We start from the raw sequence: 21403 nt of genomic DNA on the forward strand, positions 1-21403 counted from the left end.
TCTTTGCAGTATTACCTTCATCAAAAGTAAAATGTGTGGTTTTACAGTTTAATGGGTACCACAAAAATGGATCTATTTAAAAACCTTCTGCTCAGGCTGGGGCTGTGGCTCAGTGGCCGGGCCCTCGCCTAGCGCGTGCAAGGCCCTGGGTTCCATCCTCAGCACCATATAAAAATAAATAAATAAATAAAATAAAGGTATTGTGTCCAACTAACTAATATATAAACATTCTGCTCAATTTAGGGTCTCAATATGAAATTAGACTTTGAAAGTTCCTTGCCCTCTCCCAGGGGCTCTCATTTTAGGTATATAAATACTCTGCAGAGAAGGTAACATGGAAACCACTGACTGATGCTGCAACAGGTAAGGCAGCCACACAATTGCTCTCCATCCCAACCTGAGGGACTTACATATTTTTGCCCTGGGGAAAATATGCTCCTAAATTTCCAAGTCCATCAGCTTTAACTTGCTTATCAGCTGCTACCACAGGAGTAACACAGTGCCACTCACAACCTAGTAAAAAAGACAAGGAGACACTACTGCTTGACTGACTTAAGTGTTCAAAAAAGGGACAAAAACACATAAGGATCTCTTCAACTCCAAAATTTTATTCCCATGATTCCAATTTGGCAAACCGTAGTTATAAAAATGACAAGCATTTTAACCAGAAAGATGATATATTGTCAGAATTGTGGAAAGAACCCTCATCAATCTGTTTTGTTGTGTTCTTAGTGAATTCTAGAGGAAGCAACTGGTTTTGCAATAGCCATAGACCTTACCTGCCCAATCCTCCAAAAGTTACTTATCATCACTATTTTTTTAAAGTAGGTCATAAAATTTTAAGTACATGTTTATTTAAAAGCTAAATATGTACTTACAGTCAAACTGGTACTTTGCTTACTTCATAAGGACTGTATACTGAATAAAATACAAGGAAATAGTAAAGAATTGGGATCCTTAAGGACATAGATAAATGCAAAAGAAAGATGGAATAATTGTCCTGGTGAAAGAAACAAATATCCTTATAGTTGATATAGCAAAATAAAAGTGGAGAGGGCTTCTTTGATCTGAATTAGTCTCAAAAGGCTTATGTACACACAACAGATTCAAAAAATATACTATTTGCTTTATTCTGCCTTTATAGTTTCTTTAAAAGAATTAATTTTAACTATAATTTTTTTAAATCCAGGAAAAAACTAATTTTTACAGAGAAGAGAAATGAGATTCATCATTAGCATTAGTGTCTATTCATTGTTTTCTTTTCTTAAACAATAGTTTCTCTGAAAGAATATAAATTAATAATTATTTTGGTAGTACATAAATGTAAAAGAAAAATACAGTATAAATCTAAAACTAACAGCTGTTTTCTATGAAGTTTCAAAATTATAGTATCTTCTAGTCTCTATTAAAATAAAAAATATAATGGAAAACGGTTCTTTCTTCTATTGGAATTGTTTTGAATGTTTATAGTATATACATACAGGGACATTCTTTGAATGGTGAATAAATCCAATTAACCTCAACTATGGTTTCCCTATCCCTAAAATAGATTTTGACATACAGACAGAAGCCCAAGGTCAAGGTCACAGATCATCAAGAAAGATTACCAGCAGACTGATGTAATAGCTGGCATTTGATCAAAGCTCCTAGGGTTTTTAGTACACTTAGCAGACACTCCTCATTTACTCATAGGGGTACACTCTGTTTTAAAAATACTCCTCCCACCTTAAAGATTTTCATTGCTTTTTATTATAATGTGAGTTCTGCTAGTTCTGAATCAGAAAAAGAAGAGACCTGTGTGTTTGTTAGAATTTTGAATTTTTATGTGTGTCTATGTATGTATGTATGCATGCTTTGCATATGTGCATGCTATCCATATCTGCGTACTTGTAATAAATACTCTTGGCCATGTTGTAATTTTGAAATTAATGTAATTTATAGATCTGTAGAGGATATAGACCATACTCTCTCACATCTTCAAGCCTTTGCTTCAGTTGAGGTTGAAAGTAATAGTATGTTACAACTTCGTCCTAAACATACAGATTTAACTACAAAGTCCTGGTTCAACCAGAAAAGTTTTATGCTGTATCCACAGTCTTCCATGACAATTTCCAAACCATACACATAGGGGAAGAAACTTCAGTTATCATCAAGGGATCAAGAGCAATAAGTGATTTTAACTGAATATATCATTGAAGAACTCAATTAGCTAACAAAACCATGCCTTTGTTGCAGTGTTCAAACAAGATAATGAATTTATTTTAAGTTGCACTGTATGATAAATGTTCTTGCTGAAGCATTCTGATCAAGAAATCATTTCCTTTTTTTCTTTTTTTTTTTTTTCTCATGATTCTGGGGATAGGATCCAGGGTCTCACACATTCCAGGCAGATGCTCTATTACTGAGCTGCATCCCCTGATATAAAGAAACTATTTTAAGGATTAATAATACTGTTGGGGCAAATTTATACTATAAAAGCTTTCCTTATTAAACAACTATCACCTGCTATACTTTACGTAATTTGCAAATTACCTATGATACATGGACATGTAAATGTTCTCAAAATAAAAAGGAAAATATCAAATCAAATTACCAAATTAAATATCATGAGAAAGAAACTTCCTTTACTATGCAGAAGTAGACTGTGGGTATACTGAAATTACGGAAAATGGATGATAATCTGTACATTAAACTTTGATCAGAAACTCCATTGACATTCTTTTTGAAAACAAACATAATTCTTTATAAAATACACTATATTAAAGTTTTTTTTTTTTTTTAGAGGAATGACTTATCAATTGACAAAAAATATTCTTTATTTGCTGCTATCTGGGTGAAAATGCTGATTTGCTATGAATGGACCAGAAATGATAAACATTATGTGACATCACTCTTGCCAGTACTGGCTCAGAACAGATTTTTAGATCAAAACTTTCAGCAGGATGTGAAAGATAAGTGTCTACAGACATAATCCATAGACAAATGGGCAAAGCAACAATATCTGTAAAGGGAAAAAGTCAATAAAAATGACAAGGCCCCACTACAGATTATTAATAAACACAAACAAATAATCTTCTACACACAAGTTCTGTATCTTTAAATATTAGCAGATAACATTAAAATATGCTCTTCAATTAGGAAGATAAAGCTACTGGTACACCATCACTGGGCCATTACTTTAAATGGTTTCACATATATTTAAGAAATTTCCATGCACACTTTCCCCTGACCTCTCTTTTGCTCACCTGTGTATATAACAAAGTGTTTGAAGTAATAAACTCAGTTTAACTGAAGAAGTAACTGTTAATCAGAGATCCAGCTTTGTTGTGTCCAGGTCTGACATGTTCACTCCCTACAGCAGTGATGGCTTGCCACAGGTCTTGCCATGGCACCCACGACACAGAGATACAGATGAGGTAGTTGGGAGCTTAAGAGGAGGACTCCAGTGAACTGGAGGAGAAACAGGAACAGCAGAAGTCTAAGTAACATAGGTCAGGGCTTTTCTGACTTCACTGGACCAAAAATACTTCAGAACAACATTTTCTTGAACACTTAGAATCATCAAAAACAAATACTTAGTATCTATTATTCATATAATTTCATAAAGTTAAATCATTTTAATACAAAAGAACTAAATACTTTAGCTTTGAAGAAATCTCGCATCACTTTTCCAGGTTGGTTAGTTTTTTGAGATAGAATGATGGTGTGTGCAAGTATACATATACACTATACTGATCAATACACTGCTTAGTAGTTTAACTCAATATCAATTATTTAAATCCTTGTATCAATTTCTTTCTGCTTATACTTTGTTTTGCCGTTTGCTCTTTACTGTATTTTCAATTATAGCATTTATATAAAATGAATATCTAGACTTATATCTAGATATTTTAATGGTAAGTAAGGATGTAAGAAAGAAACAAGAGAGAAACAGGGTAATACAGATGAAGAAGTAGACTCATCTACTTACTGGCCTTCCTCCCATTTGTCCATCTAATCCCTATCATTATCATCATTTGATGAAATATATCAGAACAAAAAATGCTTAGAGAATGATTTAATATATCATGATTTGATATATTAAATCCCATTCACTTACAATCAAGCTAAGATATATCCTTTTTGTTGTTGTTGTTGTTGTTTTTGGTACCGGGGATTGAACTCAGGGTCACTCAACCACTGAGCCACATCCTTAGCCCTATTCTGTATTTTATTTTAGAGATAGGGTCTCACTGAGTTGCTCAGTGTCTTCACCATTGCTGAGGCTGGCTTTGAACTCGCGCTTCTCCAGCCTCAGCCTCCTGAGCTGCTGGGTCTTTTGCATTTCTTAAGTCTTGGCTAAGGACACATCCCCTCTTCAGGAAGCCTTCCCCAAACTATAGACTAGGGGTAGATTGTCTGTGCCTCTATAGCATTCAGGGAATCTTTCAATCATTCCACTTACAAAAGTGCATTTTGGTTTTTGTCTGCCTACCTCCTGACTACAGAGTAAACTCCTTATGGTCAAGAATTAAGTCTTTGTCATCTTTACAGCCCAGGACAGGTGACGTAGCATTCCCAGTAGAACATGCAGGAATTCAACCTCTTGGAGCCTTAGTTTACAAAAGAGGTGTGGAGGGGAGGGGTTGTGATCCTAAGGTAGCTCAAGATTATCTGTGTGGGTGATATTGGGGATTGAACCCAGGGTTTTACACATGACAGGCAAGTGCTCTACCACTGAGACCCTTTATTTTAAGACAGGGTCTCACTAAGCTGCCCAGGCTGGCCTCAAACCTGTGATCCTCTTGCCTCAGGGTGCAGCTGGGATTATAGATATGTGCCACCACCTCTGACTTACCTCTGATATGATGTTATTTCTAATGTTTGGCTTTTAAACTTAAGATATGTTTTTCTCCTAACTAAAAACTAACAAAAATGTACAAAATTAAAGAGTAATAAAGTTTCTTTTTTAATCTACAGGAAGTTCTATGGATTTAGAAAACATGAGTGACTAATATTCTGGTAGAAAAACACAAGATTTATATATTTTAAAAATACATATTTTTAAAAGATTTTCTGTATTTTAAAAATGCATATTTTAAAGGATTTTATATGTTTATGTAAGAGACATTTATTTTAACATTTGTTTATAAAGGATCAATCATATTCATTTAGTTCCTTTGATTGCTGTTTTCCCAGTCAAGGTTAGTGAGATCTAGTATACACAGAGAAGGTATCAAGATGAGGAGAGGGGATGGGGGGATAGAAAGGATAGTAGAATGAAACAGACATTTATATCCCATCTGATTCAAATGTATGATATGTCAAGGTCATTGTACTGTCAAGTGTAACTAATTAAAACAAATAAAATTTTTTTTTAAAAAAAATGAGTATGTATATTTCAAAATACTGTTACCATTAAGTTTTTCATATACTTCCTCTATAAAGAAGACAGGTAACACATATTTAACACTGAAATATTATTACCTTGTGAAGATTTCCTTTGATGGAGTTATATTAAGAAATTAAATATCACATCAAAATATATTATTCCCTAAAACCAAACATATTTAAAAAAATAATTATAATAAAACAAGGAATGTAAGCCTTTACGAAAAGGTTTTTTTTTTTTTTTAAACTGTATTAACCACAATTGATAGCAGGTAATAATTGTGCACTAAAGATCTTCAACCCTTTATATTATGTGATAAATTCTAGTTAAAGCTATTCTTAGCATGATTATTTTTCATTTGAACCCACATTTGTTGCTGACATCAAGTATAAGCTTTCATTTCATGGCTAAATAAAAATAAACGTAAACTAAAGTGATCCAATTAGAATATGTAAAAGTAATCAAATTACCTTTTATTCTTTTCTCCCTCAAATACTAAAGACTGAGAACCCAGGGGCACTTTACCATTGAGCTACATCCTCAGTTTTTTTAAATTCTTGATTTTGAGACAGGATCTCACTAAGTTGCTGAAGTTCACCTCAAATTTGTAATCCTGTCTCAGCCTCTGGAATAGTTGAGATTACAGGTGTGAGCCACTACACCTAGCTGTAATTATCTTTTGAAGACTAAACCTGAAAGACTCAAGCCAAATTCAACAAAAACAAGTGTAATCCATGTAGGTCTGCCTTGAACACTAACATAGGACAAGTCAACATATCACCATGCCTTTTGTACTACTTCTTACAATGCTGGCATGTTGCCATCAACAGAAATATAAAACCAGGGAAATCACTTCTTTGACCTGTATTAAAGATTAAAGTTCAGGTGCACTCTTAGTTCTTGTCATGGTATTAAACATTAGTGTTTCTCAGGTCTGAGAAAGCTAAGAAGTCATACGGGTTTGGAAGAGATCTAACTTTTGATATGAATAAGACTGAGAAAACTCAGTCTTCTAAAATGTATAGCAAGACACTCTTTAATATGTATTAAAAACAAAACATTTCTTATTGTATTCCAGAAGCTATTTAGGCATTTGTTTTAAGCATTTGGCTATCAAATCAATATTCCTTAACTATCATTATAAAACGGATTTGTAAGTACTTTATTCACTTGGATTAATAATTCATTTTTAAAGCTAAACAAACATCCCATCCTCCAGAATACCAGATAAACAACTTTGTAGGACTTGTATAAAATTTAAGAACGGCTATTTTTTTTTTTTTTTGGTACTGCAGATTGGATTCAGGGTACTCAGCTGATGAACCACATCCCCAGCCCTATTTCGTATTTTACTTAGAGACAGGGTCTCACTGAGTTGCTTAGTGCCTTGCTGTTGCTGAGGCTGACTTTGAACTTATGATTCTCCTATCTCAGACTCCCGAACCGATGGGATTACAGGTGGCCCACCATGCCCAGTAGAAGAGCTAATTCTTATGGAGTGAAATCTATTTTCCTCTAAGGGGTCTATCGTCACCTATCATTTTCATAACATTGTGGCTTACTAAATGATTCTCCAAGTATGACAAAAGCACACCATTTAAAGGTTAGATGAGAGGTAAAAGACAATCTCTTATCAATCAATTATCTCAAATGATGCTTTTTCCCCTTCATAACCTATCTGCTAACTCTGGTTGCCCCGTTTATTTCTGAAAACCTATAGTGATCATCAAGTGTCTTCTAAGGTGGTTATCTCTTGGGATAAAATGGTTCTGGGTTCAATTTCTGGCTCTTTCTATTATTGACTAAATCACTTTAACTTGGGCAAGTTAATTACTCTTAAAGTTTTTATCATCTATAAGTGCACAAAAATGAACACTTATTTCATACAACCATCTAGGGAATGTATATGACCATATTTATACAGCTTGGGCACAGGACAGTGCTAATAAGGGTTGTCCCTCATTCAAAGAATTTGCTCTATATTTGTACAACTGTAACAATATAAAATTCTTTCTTGGACAGAACTACAATGTCTCTTTAGTCTGATTATTGGTCCTTTTGGGGAGTTAGGAGACAAGACAAATCCTTCAGTTGCCTTTCAAACATTATAACATAGGTGCTGTGTTCCACTAACTGGCTCTCGAACCACCGTAAGGTATAGATAAGACAGTAAAACCCCATCGTTGACAGGAGCCTAGCAAAGGGCAAACAAAAGAAGACAAATGTTCCTGGGTTAGTCTGTGATAGGTGCTGCAAAGATATAAATTGTTGGTTATAAAACCTCTTGGGGGCTCTCTGCATAGACTGCTGACTCCTACTAAATGTTCTATGCACTTAGAAAGCTCTGCCTTTTCATGGGTGCTTTAAACCTTAACCCTTCCTCAAATGAAATACCATGGTTTTTTTTTTTAAATTTTTTTTTTTATTCTCCTCATTACCAAACAAGGGCATTAATGGTCAGAACAATTAAGTGACTGGTTAATCATCCAGTAAGTAGCTGATCCAAAACCAAATCATGATCTTCTGAATTTTAGTCATTCCTATTAAATTGCCACAGACAATAATAAAAATGGATTTGAAAACATTTGATAGATCACACACGTTTGGAGAACTTTGAGAATTTTAGATTACTTTTCATACTCTAAAATTTTGTCTCTGCTATTTTAAGTCTCTTGTTTTTATTAAAAAGGCCACAAAGTACAGTAGTTACAAGAACAACCTCCGGGGGCTGGAGATGTGGCTCAATCGGTAGCGCGCTCGCCTGGCATGCGTGTGGCCCAGGTTCGATCCTCAGCACCACATACAAAGATGTTGTGTCCGCCAAGAACTAAAAAATAAATAAATATTAAAAAAAAAAAAAAAAAAAAGAACAACCTCCGGATTCCTGACACTTCAATCACCAATGAATGATTTTGGTCAGTTTACTTTTCCATTCTGGGACTCAATTTCTTTAGCTGTAAAAATGGCATAATAGTATCTACCCATAAACCTATTTTATTAAATGAAATGTATAATATCTAGCATTTTCTAAGCACTTAATGAAATTTAAGTATTCTGTTATTTATAGACATAGAACTAGACGAAAGAGTTTTCTTAACATTTTTCAGCTTGCTTGTCATCCTATATGTTCCTCGATGGTTAAGATTATTTTTGTCTTTGTATTCCTATGCCTGATACTTTAAGTATTTAGTACACTCTGTGTATAATGTGAAAAACTTAAAAAAAAATTTGGGCATGTGAAATAATTTACTTAAACTAGCTAAATCTTTAATTTTATAATCTTATGAGACAGAAAAACTTAAAGCATGGAATAACTTCAAAGAACCTGTTCACTGACCCTCAGGGGACTGTATCAACCTTGCGAACCTGTCTGAAACAGACCAGTCATTTCTTTTCCTTAGAACTGAAATTCTGAGAAAGACAGAAGACTTCATTAAGGGTGGCCATAATGAGACATTTCATAGGCAGGATAGGGAGGAATCAGTATACTGAGAGGAAAGAAGAAAGCAGGCGTGCAGTGAGAAGCAGAGATGAAGAGGGCAAATGAAAGAGAGAAGAGCAGCAAGCGATTGGCGAAGACTGCTTTCAAGGAGGTGCAGAGCAAGCCTGTCACTGGGTTCCTGTCAAGCCTGTCAAGAGACTGCTGGATGCCTCTACTGTATCCCCTAGTATTTAAGCTTGCTTGCGGGGGCTTCTGACCATGTCATCACAACATCACTATGATTCTGTACTAACAATATGCATGCTAAACTGCACCTTTTATTCATGGTCCTAAAGAACTCTGTAAATATCAATGCTCTTTTTTCTAATTTTTCTATACTAAACTTCATGTCATGGTTAAAGAGCAACATGTATCTCTGAATTTCAAAGGAGGTAGGCTAAACTCGAAGAGGTAAATAAAATGCCCAAGGTCATTCTTAAGTTTGTAGGGGCAGAGCTGATAACAGAATTTCAGATTTCTTATTCCCAGGGGCCTGCACTAACCAATAAACCAGCTGCTTCCCTTGATGGAACTAAAGTATGCCAATTATCCAAACTGTGTAGGAAACATTGACCAAAACAGGGGTTAATTGGACATTGGTTGTTTTAATTCCATAATCAGCTCTTTCCCTGAGCTACCCTGGGAGTGAATAACATATCTTTTGCAGGAATGGGAAGGAGGCCAGCACAGGCCATCTGGCTGAACATGTCCTTTCGTCAAGTTATCCCTACAGCTGTGTGAAACTTACTGAGGACTTGTTGAAGAACTTTATGGTACTATTTTCCCTCTATTCTATTAAATTTAAATGTAGATAAATTTTTATTTCCAATATTAGCCGGCAGTATCACTGATTATGAAGTTGTTACACATACATGAACAGAAATGGTCTGAGCATGGGTGCATGTGTGCACATAGGGACGAGTGGGTGCTGGGGAGATGAAGTCTGAAAAAAAATATATATATATATTTTTTTTACATTGAACTCAGGGGCATTTGACCACGAGCCATATCCCCAGACCTATTTCATATTTTATTTAGAGACAGGGTCTCTCTCAGTTGCTTAGTGCCTCGCTCTAGCTGAGGCTGGCTTTGAATGTGCCACCCTCCTGCCTCAGTCTCATGAGCAGATGGGATTACAAGCTTGTAACACTGCACCTGGCTGAAATGTTAAAAAAAAAACAAAAAACGTTGCATATTCAAAAGGAGGGCAATTCATAAGATGGCCAATAGAAAAGAAACAAACCAATTCTTTACGCATGGAATCTACAACAAAATAATGGTCTTCCTGTTAATCAAGGGAAAAATAAGCTGTGAAACAGCACAGGTACCTTATTTCTTTACTTCTCCCACTTCGTAATTTTGCTAATTGACTACTAATGGACTACTAAATTCAAGAATACTTCTTAATACATCAGAATCAGATGCACATCTATAACATGATTTTAGTGCCACTAGCCTAAGAGCCACTCCAGCCCATAAGCGCTTATTTTTTCCCTACTATTCCTTCTTGCTTCCTGATTTCTTCCTCTTCTTTTTTCCATCTTTTAATTCTTAAGGCTTAAATTACTTCTACCTCTCTTACTTATGAACACTTCAGGTATTCAGAACTACAAAGGATCCTGACTCTGTCAGGAAGGCCAAATTCTTTATGTTGGGAATGGTACAGTGGAGTGAGATGGTGTGACTGCACTTAAACAATACCAGTATAAATGCCCAACGGTGAGTCAGAGCTGATTGATCATACAGCTATAGATTGTACAGCTCTGAACAGGGTTCAAGAGAACCTTGAGCATGAATGGATGAAAGAAAAGCAAACTCAGAAAGAACTCCTTCCCTCAATATACAACGTCAGTACTATGTCAACCAATTAGAAGAAAAGGGTCTATGAGAGGAAGCAACAGCAAGAACCATACAAGAGGTGATTGCATCTTAAGGGAGACGTTAGTATTTAAGCTGGTATGTGGGCAGTTATGGGAAATGAATTACTAAGTGAAGCCCAGCATAATGGTTGGGTGAATGCTGAAGTTGGCCAGCAAACAAAGACGGGATGGTACTTTCTCAGAGGGCTAGATTGCAAAATATTAGATAAGTGGATTTTGATTTAGCTAACTTCTACCATCCCTAGCCCCTAATTCTAGTAGAAAATGAGCATAGCATCTAATAGTAAGCAGCCTGCCATCAGAGTAGAATCCAAGTTTTCGGTGAGGTTGAGGAGATGACCCTGGGTCAGGAAAGGTCAGCTGTACCCAAGCCCTCTAGTGCTTCTATTGTTTCTTTTCATGTTGTAAACCACTGCGTTTTCACATCTCCAGTTCTTCTTAAACTCTGGCCATCGTGGTCCTACATTATAGCCCTAGCCCAAAATGTTTGAACAACGGCCTAAAGGAAGGAGTCAGAAATACTAATTATTCTATGGTGGAATAATAAAGAAAAAAAAAAGGCAGGAGTTTCTATTCCTGTAGTTCTACAACTACTTCTCACTCAGTTCCTTCCTCTTGTCATTAACAGGATGGTGATGGGATCAACAAAGGAAAGATGAAATCTGGCCATGCGGTCCAACTCTTGGCACTCTGAAGCTGTGAGGGATTTTTAAGAAGCAAAAAAAAAGCATGTGATTTTCTATTTGTGCCTTACTCTACTCATTTGAATGCACACGTCCCAGCAAGATCCTCATTAAGATTCTGCTGCATGATCCTGGGCTCCAGTAATTTTACCTCCATATTATAGTTATTTTACCACCATATTATAAAGACCTTATTGAGAATATTCCTAGTACAGCTAAACCTAATCACTCTGCCTTTCTTTGCTCTACCTTTTAGGACTGATGCTCCTTTCAGGACTAAGTATGTATCCCCACTGTAGATTGTCTTATTTCAACTTCCTTCTTCTCTACAAAAAGAAAGACATTTTCAAGTGTCACTCCAGATTCGTTTGCATTTGAATTTTTACCATGGATAATGAAAAGAAATTAATTAAAATATATACATTAAATCAATCACATTTTCAAAAAGTAAACAGGCTATAAAAGTAATATACTTTTCTATGGAAAGGAGAAAATAAAAGGAGACAAGGGGTTCACCATTGTATTTACCCACCCTACAACATCCCAAGAGCTCAGATATGACAAAGATTCACAAAGATAACCCCCAATATGAAACTGGAAGATGACTATAAAAATATTGTCCATTTACATTTAAGATGGTAAGAAACCACATCTAGGATTAAAAAGTTGTTTTTCCTTCAATAACTTTTTTCTTTTTTCCCTTCTTTGACTATGTTTTCTCCTCTATTCTGAAGGTCTTACAGAGCCTAAAGGAGCCCCATTTTTTAAAATAAACTACAGAGGTAAGGATATCATTTAAACAACATAACCATAAATTCAGTTTGAGTGTGGTTTATAATCTATTGCTTGAAATGGTTGATAAGTTTCTGCCTTCCACTTATATAAAAGAGTATCATTCAAATTTTCACAATCAAAAGCTAACTATTTTCTAAAACAACAATAAAAATATCCCAGTAATAATCATGGGTTTGCCATAAAATAATTAGCAAAGTCGATTTATCAAGAAGGGTGCCTTCCCTCGAAAAAAGTATGTGTATTACAGGAAGCATGACACAAAGGTGAGAAAAAACTACTACCTGATATGTTAAAAATATCTACAGTATATACTAAAAAGAAGTACCTAAATTTGGCAATATTTTTCTTTCACATATATTTAATAGCATAAACATTATGAAGTAGAACTGGTTGGAACCTTTGTTCAGAATAAAAGGCTTAAGTGGAGTTCTACGTAATCAGAAAAAAAGGAAGAACAAAAATGAGATCAGAACACACATAAATTAAAATTTGCCTTGGATCTCTACTTTTAACTATATAATTTTTTAAAAAGGGCCAGCAGATAGCCGATACTTGCTGAGAGCCCTAGCCAAGTAGGAATGAAGCATGGCAATTTCCTTGTCAGCCTACCCAATGTTGCTTAGAGGGAGGACTCTCCATTGTGGAAATGGGCTTGCCTTGGACCCACATCATTTGCAGTGACATTGCATGACTGTTTGAGAAAGGTGACCCTGCTCAAGGACCAGGGCGGATCCGGGTTTAGGGTGGTTCCAGGTTTAGGGTGTGGATCCTGCTGGAATAGGGTGCTTGCAGGTTTAAGGTGGATCCTGCTGGGAATAGGGCGTATCCTGCTGCCTCAGGCGCCTGCTCCTTGAGTTCCCCTTGAGTTCTCGCGGGATTCAGAGAGTATTTGGGATGCAGAGCCCGGTGGAGGTGTGGATTTTTTTCCCCAGAACATGCGTGTAGAGTGCCGGTGAAAGTCGGGAATAAAGAGTTGCTGTTTGAATCTACAAAGTGTGTGGTGGCTCGGTTATTTTGTGCCCAGCTAGACTGCGGCAGATACTTGCCAAATCTTGGCAAAATTATAATTGAGAAGAGTAAAAAAAATGGTTAACTATCCTTAAAAAAAAAAAAAAAAACAACCAAAAACTCTGTTCAACAATCAATTTTTAGTTATTATAAAACTGTTGATATGAAAAACACTTATGCAATTCCAGAGCGGAATTCTGTATTTGGCACTGTTAAGTACTTATATCTTTATGTTATCAGTGATGAGCCTGGAGACAAAAGATTAGAAATAACAAAATCAAGACCAGTAATAACAACAAAAAAAATGGGGCTGAGAAAACTCTTACACTTGACTTCATAAAACTATTTTACTGTATTGGTTACTCACAGGACTAGATATCACTGTAATCCACCAATTGTCAATCTGAACAATTTTTTTAATCTTAACAATTTAAAATTGAAATCTAACAATTCAGATTCTCTGCGATTCACTTTTGAAATAGCTTCATTTTATACTCTCCAACAATTTTCACTATAAAAAAATTCCCACATTTTCATTTCTAAAAGATACAGGAACTTAAAAACCTAACAATGGGACTCATCCCCCTGCTTTGTGACTGGGTGAATCTGTCTGAACCTCAGTTTAGTATGTACAATATCAACTTGCCTAATAGAGAAGTTGTAAAAATAAAAGATGAAATAAAACCAATACAGTGGTCCTTGAAAAATAGTTCACTTTTTGCCTCATTTTGCTACTGTGATAGATATCTATAATGATTTATGTAACTGTTTTAATTTGATATCTAAATTAGAACCATGTTATATATTTTATTATCCATTGGTAGTTTCTTATAAATAAATATCCATGATGAAGTTTAATATAAGTTAGGCACTATAAATAATAACTTATTTATAATAAGTTATTTATAATAATAACTTACCATGGATCTTAGCAACCTCAGGATGATTTTTTCCTTTCCTTATTAAAATCAATGACTTTCAATTTTATACTTAAAGGAAGCACTTTAAGTCTTCTTTGGCATACCCAAATTGCTAGCATCACTGTGCTCTGGGGACACTATTAAGCAAAATAAGGATTACTTGGACACAAACACTGTGACACAATGACAATATGATAAATAAGATGGCTATTAAATGAATAACAGGAGGATAGGGTATGCAATGTGGACACACTGGACAAAGAAACAACTTGTGTCCCACTTGGGATGGAATAAGATTTTATTATACTACTAAGAAGAATGTGCAATCTAAACTTACTTACGAATTATTCTGGAATTTTACACTTAGCATTTCCAGAACATAAGTGACCTTGGGTAACTGAAAACACAGAAAGCAAAACTGTGGATTGGGGTGTAGTACTGTAATCCAAAACCTTGTATCATCACAGAATAGTGTAATTAACAACAACAACAAAAAAAAAAACGAAGACTTAACAGTTATTCCAATTTTAAATTAAGTGGTGGTACTATAAATACAGCCTCTGATCCAAATAAAAAAAATGGCAAATTTAAGTCACACTCATGCATACAGATACATACATTCATACTATATGAAAAGCATTCAGATAAGCAGAAATCCTAATATATACTTGAACGATTTGAGTTTTAGCATAGGGTCTATCAGTACTTAAAATATTTACTGTGGTACCTTAGCTTAATTACTCTAAAAGTCTCAAAGTTTTTTTGTTTTGTTTTGTTTTCTTTTTTCAATAAAACATAAAAATAAACCCTATTGCAGAGAAGAGTTGGAAGGATTAGAGGCTGGGCTGTATGACAATTATTTGGTATTTTGTTGTTAAAGAAACAACAAAATACCAAATAATTACTTGAACCAAGCCATTAAAAACTGTTGGTAGTTTGTCAAAACTCTTAAAATTAAATCTTTAAAGTTATAAATGATTTTTAAAGTATTACTATTTCCATGAAATATAGTGTTCTAGATGGTTGGCAGAGATTTAATGTTTTATAAGAATTTTAATATTTCATGAATATGATAAAAAGATAATTCTTACATATATATAAACCCAAACCAACGCATATACCCATGGCTTATGAAATTCTATCAAAAAAGACAGACTACTTTATCTGACAACTGCTGCGATCACTCATTTAGCTGTGTCTATATTTTTATTGTACCAATTTCCTAACTGGCTCCCCTCCAACACAGTCTCCAAATTGTAGCCAATGCTATTTGTAATGGTGAACCCCTTGACTGAAAACTCGTAATGGTTTCCCTTTTCACTTAGAATCGAGTCTGAATTCCTCTCTAGCCTAAGGTCTAGAAGGCATGGCATTAAATGTCTCTAGTGAATCTGACCAACCTTATCTCATGCATTCAGTCGCTTGCTTTTTACACCCTTCTAGTCAGGCAATGCCCAGCAGAAATGCAATGAGATACCTACGTGCAATTTTAAATATTTAGTAGCAACACTTAAAAAAAATTAAGAAGGTAAAATTAAAGTATATTTTCATGTGGCCAGTGGCTTTTGTCCTGAATGGCACAACTCTAGCTACCTAGATTTCCTTTGATCCCAGAACATGGATGGAGCTTTTGTGCTCTCAGGCCTATGTATATACTTGGCTCTTCCTGTGACTGACTCCTTTGCCTCTTTCCATAACTAAGTTTAAATGTCACTTATGACAAACCTTTCCCAATGATCTTTAATAAACCTGTCTCCTGTTCATTCTTTGCAGAGCACCCAGAGAACACAAAATTTTTCTCGTTCAGTAATTATTTTTTCTTGTTTACCTGCTTTTCTTTCCTTTTTTTAAAAAAAACATATTTATCACCTATCTTCCACCAATAGACTGTAATACCTATTACATGAGGACAAGGACTACTTTTATTCTGTTCACTATGAGCATGACTGAGCCATTAACTTTTTGCTCAACAACACGTCTAATCATGTTCCTTGTCTGACCACTTATATATACATAATTGGGAAACAAGTGGCAGGCAGGCATACACACACACATACAATTCATATATATAAATTATGTAAACCAAATAAAAATGCTTATATGGTATAACTGAAAAATCCTTATATTTAAGAAATGTCTTATAAATATCAAAAGAAATGACTACTTCGTTTAAAATTATAAGTGTTATCTAATGAAAAAGTTAAAACATTGTTTAAACTGAATTCAAATCATAAGGTATGTTGAATATTCCTCCTCTGCTTTTCAGAGAAGATTATCATGCTTTTACTCCATTTCACATTTTCTCCTGTGAAGTCAGGTCACCCCAGTATCCTAAAGATTTACAAAAAATAAATAATAATAATAATAATAATTGCCAAGAAATTTCTACAATTAAAGGGAAAAAGCAAGATATGGAAACAACTAGTGACACTTGAAGAAAGCTAAAAAAGTTTAGCTAAAATTTAAACAAATTAAAATTTACCCTATCTGCTCTGGCCTCTCATTTTCCAAATCAATTACTATATTCTAGAGGAGGAGTCATGATTCATTTAGACATTTTACCCTTTCAGGTGAAAAGGTGGACAACGAAAATTATGCAGAGTTAGGTACAGGGACATGTTTCTGTAATCCCAGTGAATCAGGAGGCTAGGGCAAGAGGATCACAAGTTCAATTGGAGCCTGGGTGACTTTCAGACAATTGTCTCATATTAAAAGTTTAAAAATGATGGGATGCAACGCAGAGGTCGAGTGCCTCTGGGTTCAATCCCCAGTAATGCAAACAAAACAGAACAAAAATTTTTAAAAAAATTATGCAGTTTGATACATATTTTTATAATCAATACAAATAAATTCAATATTAATAAAAATTAAATAACTAACCAAGATAGTACATACTAAGGGAGAGAAAATCATATTATTAACCACAGAGCATTAGTTAAGTTAAACCTTGTGAATAAATTAATAGGTTCAAAACAGGAGTAAGAATTTTATTTACCATGCTATAATAAATATAAGATGGAAAGAATGTATCAATAATTCTGAAATGCCAAAACACCTCTAGTACATCATATTATAGTGACTTAGTCAAATCCTCTATTATTAATAAAAGGAAAAATAACACATCAGAAGAGGGAGATGGCTACCTTATACTCAGACACATGAACCCACAAAGAATTGTCATATAGATCTAGGTACTGTATGTGTCTTCTCAGAAACCTGAAGAGGTAGATATAGCAATCATCCTTATTTTGCATATGGAGAAACTGCACTGTAGAGATGTTAATTTGCTTGTAAACTGTGGCCCACTATTAAACTAAAGGGTCAGGGCTAGAGATATCTTTTTCACTAATGGGGTAGAAAGGGCTAGAAATAGTTTTAACTGCCATCCCTATGACCTGTACGCTTATAAACTTAGTTGTGGAACATGAGACACGCTCCACCTGTAATCCACACTTCCAATGTTCACTAGTTTCCCCACAGCCTCCATGTTTGCTCGGTTTGGTTTTTTAAGAGGATCCCTAGCTCCTTATTCATTTCTTCCCTGGAAATAAAATCTAGTCATAATTTCAGCCCAGGTGGATGAAGGCTTGACCCACTCAACTAGTTTTGTCAGCCCTTGAACTGGGCACTAGATTTCTGGATCAACTTCTTTGTATACCTATATGACAATCTGAATATTTCTTGAATTTCACAATTCAGCATTTAATTATCTTTGAAAGAGGTCCAGCCCAGTTGGTATCCCCCCGGGGGAGGTCCCCATGGTTAGCTGCTTCCTTCCTTAGTCTAGTCATGACTAAATTAATAAAGAGAATATTGCCCTAAGATATAAGTATCTAAAGTAGTTATTTGTGACTGCATTACTCATAAATTTATTTTAGACAATGTAATTCTATATAAAAATCTTTTGAATTTTTATATTATCCAATATTTTGTCAATCATTCTTGGCACAAAAGAATACTGAGTCCACATCCACAGGAAACAATCCACAATTCTGTGTGTGTGTATACAAATTCTACAGGTGTTCTGGTTGAGTAATGTTAACATAATGTTATTTTAGAAGTTTTAAATGAAATAGAGTTGATACTATGAGGGAAAAATAATCTTCTTTGTTTCCCTAAAACCAGGAAGTTTCTGTTTTTGCTCTGGTTCAGGTACTAACCGGCTTTATAAAAATGGCAAAGTATCAACATATATAGTGTTCTCATCAGTTAAATGAGCTATTGATACTAATTTTCAAGGTTCCTACTGCTCAAAGTATCCAAGTTTAAGCCTAACTAATGTGGAATAACAAACAATGAAAAGTTTGCTTGTTAAGTGGGCTTAAAAAGTGACACCCACATAGAGTTGTTATCTATGGGTAACTTTAACTTCATGGATTACTAGTCGCCAACGTATCAAATATTTGTTTTATCTCTCCAAGACTCAATCTACCTAGATCTTTCTAACTAATGTTAACATACAATTTTCTCGAATGGTTATAATAACTGCTGATATTGATTTGTTACCATAATGGATCGAACATCACAAAATGAAAATGTAAGAAACAGATTTCATAGCTTTAAAACAAAAAACTCAGCATCATAGATCAGCATCTGAACAAAAAGAATGGAGGCAATTGAAAGTGCAGAACTCTTAAGGTACACTTTTGGAGGAAAAACAATTTCAAGCTCAATCACTTAACTATTCTGAAAAATAAAGTCTATACACCTGGTTCTCAGGTTGGTTTTAAAAAAATGAATTCTTGTCCCATCAATGCCCATAATTCACTTAAATGCACACAGCACAACCTGAAGTTATAAATGGGGAAAGAAATGTGGGGAGTGGAGTGAGCATCTGTTATTCACTTTTTTGACAAACATTTACTGAGCAACTATTATATGCCAGGTATAATGTCAAGCATTGTAGGTAATTTGGTAAACAAAATAAAGTCCTTGTCTGTTAAAAACATCTCCCATTGCACCCACAAAAAAAAAAAAAAGCCAGAAAAAAATATAAATTTTTCTCTATCCTTTATTTTCTCTAGTTAATTAACCCCTCACACACACAAATATACACACAAAATACACATGCCAAGTATTTCTTTTGAAAGGTTGAAAGATTCTAAGGTTTTCAAAATTTTAGGGTAACTTTAAAAATTAAAAACTAAACAAAACTGGAAAGATTTTAATAATTTTATTTATAAAATAAATATTTTGATTCTTAGTTCTATGGTCTATTTTCCTCCACATTTTCGGATACTTTTTCCCCAATAAGGAAAAAACCTCATAAAACTAGTTATCTAAACATTACAAAATTTATATCTATATTCAATTTGAAACACTGGAATTCAAAAGTTCTTTGAAACACCCAGATCCTTTATAGATAACATGACCTGAAATAGTTAATTATAATCACTGCTTTATGTCAGGGTTGGCATATTTGTATTTGTTATTAACCAATGTTTAAATGGCTCCTCTATTTGCCCATTTTCTACAAAAGTTATCTATGAGTAAGTCTAGATCAATGTCCATAACTTATGTGAAACCTGTATCCTATCTTTATAATTACTCTATAACGAATAGTCATGTGCATGCTTAAATGAAAGCAAAATTTAATCTAAGCAATTTACAGTTATATATTAATTTAAATATAAAAATAAACAATGGAAAACAACATTAATTCCATCAATATATTAATATGAGATATTTTGCTCTTTCTCTTAAATCAAATGTTCTGATTGTAATCAAAGGATGGGGACAGGCAGCAAAGGGCACCTGCAGTTCACATGTGGTAGGAGGCTTGCTTGGACAAGAGGAATTTCTTTCTCTCCTCACAGCACAGATATACATGCAACCTAAAAAGTGTTGCTACAATTACCTTTTAAGAAATCCTAAAAATGGTAAAGAGTCTAACTCCAACAACGGGTATTTTAATTATTGTGTAAAATGTTAAAATATTTACTCAATTCATAATAGGCAACCCCAAACTGTACACGATTGAAAAACATCCACAGAATTAAAAAAAAAATAAAATAAAAACTACATGAAAAAAAAGAATGCAATTTCTTTCACTGCAACAGAATCAAATATATAGGGTTTATACAAATCAAAATAACCAACAAATAAAGTAAACAACACATTTATTAATTTTCTTAATATAGTTTATAAAGTAGTACACTGGCCACCTCTATTCTTTTTTTAATGAAAATCTCTTCTTTCTCTGTACCACGTACGACCTTTAAAAATACGACAAAAATAATTTGAAATGATTTCCTAAACTAATTATATCCATAACCACCTCCACGACATCTCCCATTTTGTAGTTTAAATCTTACAATAATAGCATGAATTTCATCTCTGTTTGACACATTTCAAGCAGGGAAGCAGATTAGTGCCTCAGAACACTTTATAGGGTTTCGTTATCAATCAGGTTATGTTCCCAGTGACGCCTTCAGCAAAATTATCTTATTCAAATGAACTCATGAACTAAAGTAAACAAAGCTGTAGCCCACAGCTGACATACTTTTCATTCATTTATTTCCTTTTTCTTTACTTAGAGTTAGAGCACGTGCCATAGAAAAAGTGCACCTTACATATTCCTGGAGTGTCACAATATGTAATACAATAAAACAGATTACAGCCCTACCTTTCTTTCACAGCAGTGGTGCCAAGCACAGGTACACCGGAGCAATCAATTTGTTCTGCAGACAGTAAGGCTTTCATAGAATACTAATGCAAAAGCTCTTTTCTTTCTCCTTTGCCTTGACTCCCCAATGCCCAGGTCCCGACCAATACAAGGAGGAGGGCGGTGTGTCTTCTGCTGAGATAACCACAACTACTAATCAAGTATACGTGTACAAGGGCACAGGATTAAACCTCCACCAAGCTTGAGTCTTGAGAGCAGCTAAACACATGCACAGCATGGTCAAAATTAAACAGGCACAAACACATACATACACATGCCATGAAAATACAGATGTGTCTACTTCAGTGAACTAATTCATCACACTTTACTACTCCTCGTTTTTTATCTCAGAAGCATAAAATTACCTCCTGTTGAACTAAAGACTTAGATCCAACAGTACTCAACAACAATTGTTTTTCCAAAAATGAGAATCATGATTCTTTGAATTAAATATTCACTATTTTTAAAACAAGACATTTGTATCAATTGTAATATTCAATACAGTTCTTATAGACTTATGCTTTCAAGTATGAATATAGGGTTAATAGACTCAGCATGTATTCTTATGACTTCACGTGTAAAAGTGTATTATAACAGCTTC

General features: G+C 34.4%; 1 protein-coding gene across 6 annotated transcripts in view; it reads right to left on the reverse strand.

Moving 5' to 3' along the window:
- Positions 1-21403, reverse strand: part of Nrip1 (nuclear receptor interacting protein 1) — an 84979-nt gene that overhangs the window by 11182 nt on the left and 52394 nt on the right. Inside the window, exons 3-4 of one of the 6 annotated variants that reach the window (XM_048803518.1) lie at positions 3246-3450; positions 411-513 (exon numbers count right to left, since the gene is read on the reverse strand). The exons of 3 other annotated variants lie outside the window; for them this stretch is intronic. The gene's annotated coding sequence lies outside the window, so the exon portion shown is untranslated. The remainder of the gene's footprint in view (positions 1-410; positions 514-3245; positions 3451-21403) is intronic. 2 more of the 6 variants (XM_048803520.1, XM_048803519.1) reach the window with 2 other exon arrangements.

This window comes from Marmota marmota, unplaced genomic scaffold (assembly GCF_001458135.2).
Source record: "Marmota marmota marmota unplaced genomic scaffold, marMar, whole genome shotgun sequence".
Lineage (NCBI taxonomy): Eukaryota > Metazoa > Chordata > Mammalia > Rodentia > Sciuridae > Marmota > Marmota marmota.